The following is a 3,935-nucleotide window of genomic DNA, read 5'->3' on the forward strand; positions in this document are numbered from 1 at the left end:
CCATGTCTCAGTATGTCGCATACTGAGACAGGCTACAAAATGCATGAACCTTGAAAACATTATGCTAAGTGAAAACATGGGTCAGACACAAAAGGCCAGTATACTATGATTCTATATAAAATATCCAGACTAGGAGAATCTATAGACAAAAAGCAGATGAATGGTTGTCAGAGCTTAGGGAAGGCGGAATGGGAAGTGACTAGTTAACGTGTATGGGGTTTCCTTCTAGGGTAGTGAAAATGTTCTAGGACTAGCTGGTAGTGATGGTTGCACAATATTATAAATGCACTAAGTATCACTGATGGTAAATTTTGTTACATGCATTTTCTTTGTGTGTCAGACCAATAATCTGCTGATGTCATAACAAGGCCTGAGGGAGTCAGATCTCACACATGCATGTGAAGACTTAACCATCACGCTTAGGAACTCCAAAAGGATTGTGTTATGTGTATTTTATCACAATTTTAAAAACTTTCCGAAGAATAAAAAGAAAAAATTTTGTTCAGAGATCTTTGGGCATTAACTCAAATTAATATTTAACCGAAACTCCAAAAAGAGAAAATTAACCAATTAAGACATTTGTTACATAGGCGTACACATTTGTCAAAACTCCCTGAATTGTACTTAAGATCTGTGTTTTACTATTTGCACATTTTACCTCACCAAACATTGGCCAATCAAAAGTAACGGAAAATCCAACTATACTACCTGTAAAAATAATCTATGAAGAGGTGATATTATATTACCTACAAGATTGAATTATACAGCTTCTGAGAATCCAGGTAGTCACTGATAATGCTCTGTGGAGCTCTAGGAAGCCTATTGTGAAGTCATTTAAATTACCACTGAATTCTAGAAGGAATTGCAATGTGGAGTTGCAATCAAGATAGATGTTCAGCGTCCCAGAGGTCACTGCATGTTCCTGTTGTGATATTCACAATGGTGGAGACTTTTCTTCCCAGTCACACCAAGTATGAATGTAATTTCACTGAATATTTTTTGGCTGTAGAGCAGTCAATAATGAGAAGTATCCATTGCAAATAAAATTATTTACAGTTCACATGGCTAGTTCATCCATCACTATATCCCTACTTCACCAGTGCATAATGTTTAAAATCACATTATCTGACAAAGGAATCAGTGAAATATTTTTCTTCTATTTACGTTGGAAGCATCCAGTAAAACCATTCCCAAGCAAAAATTTAACATTTAACAACTTCACCAAATATGTATTTATTTATTTACTGAAACCTAGATACATAAAATTATAGTATTAAAACTCTTCTGTAAGCGCAGTTTTTCACATGAATTTGTCTCCTCAGTTTTTAAAAATCTCATTGGAATTAGAAGGTGATTGTGAAAGCTTTCAGTTCCAAAGAAACTTTGTCTAGTTTTAGGCCTTGTTTGTTCCTTGCTGATACCACATAGAAATAGGGTTGTATGAACACCCTTTAAAATGGCCTAAGTCGGCCAGGCACAGTGGCTCATGCCTGTAATCCCAGCATTTTGGGAGGCTGAGGCAGGTGGATCACCTGATCACCTGAGGTCAGGAGTTTGAGACCAGCCTGGTCAATATGGTGAAACCCTGTCTCTACTAAAAATATAAAAAGTATCCAGGCATAGTGGCGCATACCTGTAATCCCAGATTCTCTGGAGGCTGAGGCAGGAGAATCACTTCAATCTGGGAGGCAGAGGTTGCAGTGAGCTGAGATCATGCCACTGAACTCCAGCCTGGGTGGCAGAGAAAGACTCCACATCAATAAATAGATAAACAAACAAATAATAACATAAAAATAAAATGGCCAAGTCTAACAGTTCCCCCCAATTCACCCACCCCCAAAAAATAGGGGCTGGGCAGGCTGACTCACGTGCAATCCCAGCACTTTGGGAGGCTGAAGCAGGGCAGACCGCTTGAGCCTGGGAGTTTGATACCAGTGTGGCCAAGATCCCATCTCTACAAAAAAAAAAATACAAAAATGAGCCAGTTGTGGGCTGGGCGCAGTGGCTCATGCCTGTAATCCCAGCACTTTGGGAAGCTGAGGCAGGCAGACCACGAGGTCAGGAGTTCGAGACCAGCCTGGCCAACACTGTGAAACCCTGTGTCTACTAAGAATATAAAAATCAGCCAGGTGTGCAATCCTAGCTACTCAGGAGGCAGAGGCAAGAGAATTGTTTGAACCCGGGAGGTGGAGATTGCAGTGAGCTGAGTTGGCACCACTGCACTCCAGCCTGGGTAACAGAGCGAGACTCTGTCTCAGAAAAAAAAAAAATCAGTCAGATGTCATGGTGTATGCCTGTGGTCCCAGCTACTTGGGAGGATGATGTGAAGGAATCACTTGAGCCTAGGAGGTTCAGGCTGCAGTGAGCTGTGACCATGTCACTGCACTCCAGCCTGGGTGACAGAGTGAGACCATGTCTCAATCAATCAGTCAATCAAAATACATAAATTAAATAAAATTACAAACTCTAGGTAAAACAAAAGCTGATAAAGAAATGTAACAAAAAGAATTAAAAAATGGGTAAGCATACATCTGGGAAAAAAAGAAAAAAGAAATAAATAAAAAGAAATTTAACTTAAAAATATTTCTGAACTCTACAGTAAACAACATTTATATTGTTATAGTATAAATCCTGTTTATTAAATTTGAACTTCAGGAATCTATAGTTAGGTTGGGTGCAGTGACTCAGGCCTGTAATCCCAGCACTTTGGGAGGCTGAGGCAGGCGGATCCCCTGAAGTTAAGAGTTCAAGACCAGCCTGGCCAACATGGTGAAACCCCATCTCTACCAAAAATACAAAAATTAGCCAGGCATGGTGGTGTGTGCCTGTAATCCCAGATATTCAGGAGGCTGAGGGAGGAGAATCGCTTGAACCTGGGAGGCAGAGATTTGAGTGAGTCAATATCATGCCACTGCACTCCAGTCTAGGTGACAAAGTGAGACTCTGTCTAAAAAACAAAAAAGGAAGAAAAAGAAAAAAATCTATAGCTAGACAACATAGAGATGTAATTTTGATTATAGGACAGAAAGTAAATGCTATTCACTTTGTCAATCTAAAATTAAAAGTTCAAATTATAGAAGTTGAAAGGTAAAAGGGAGAAGAGCTCAAAGTGCATGAGGGGGCTGACAGTCTCATCTCACAAAACAGGAACCAAAAGATACTACATAATTAATAGAATTAGAAGTAAAACTGTTAGCATATGACCAAAGTTACTGGAACAGACACACTATGTAACCAATGTTTATTCCCCTTTACTTCCTTGTAATAGAAACCTAGTTTTGTTCAGGGCATCATGTGGTGTAATGATGATATGTAAGGGGTCATTCATAAACCAAGGGATCTTAACCCTGGCTGGCCATTGAAACCACCAATTTAATTGGTCTAGGGCAAGGTTTTTTTTAATTTTAATTATTTTATAAGACAGGGTTTCACCATATTGGTCAGGCTGGTCTTGAACTCCTGACCTCAGGTGATCCACCTGCCTCAGCCTCCCAAAGAGCTGGGATTACAGGCGTGAGCCACTGTGCCCAGCTCTGGGGCAAGGTTTCTCAAGCTTGACACTACTGACATTTTGTCAGTAAAAGAATAATTCTGTGTTGTTGGAGGCTGTTCTGTGTGTTGTAGGGTGTTTTTCACCATCCTGGCTTCTACCCACTTAATACTTGGAGCACCACACTCCCAGTTACAAGGATCAAGACTGTACACAGACATTGCCAACTTGCCCTTGGTTGAGAACCACTGGCCCTAGGATAAGACCATGTAAGACACACACTTAAAAATATACCTAGGAGAGTCTAACATGTAACCAGGGTTGAGAACTATTGATATAAGCCAATTAGTCAATCCAATTTCTTATAGGTTTTTCAGGTTCCCTTGCAGCTATGTGTGGCCATGTGACTTAGTTCTGGCCAATGAGATTTAAGTGGAAGTTTACT

The 3,935-nt window shown here is 40.1% G+C and overlaps 1 non-coding gene across 1 annotated transcript; it reads right to left on the reverse strand.

Moving 5' to 3' along the window:
* Window positions 1-334: 334 nt before the first annotated feature.
* Window positions 335-438, reverse strand: LOC118149813 (small nucleolar RNA U13). Its single transcript, XR_004737527.3, has one exon. It is a non-coding gene; the product is annotated as a small nucleolar RNA U13 (small nucleolar RNA).
* Window positions 439-3,935: the final 3,497 nt, after the last annotated feature.

Source organism: Callithrix jacchus, chromosome 20, assembly GCF_049354715.1.
Source record: "Callithrix jacchus isolate 240 chromosome 20, calJac240_pri, whole genome shotgun sequence".
In the NCBI taxonomy this organism is placed as follows: domain Eukaryota; kingdom Metazoa; phylum Chordata; class Mammalia; order Primates; family Cebidae; genus Callithrix; species Callithrix jacchus.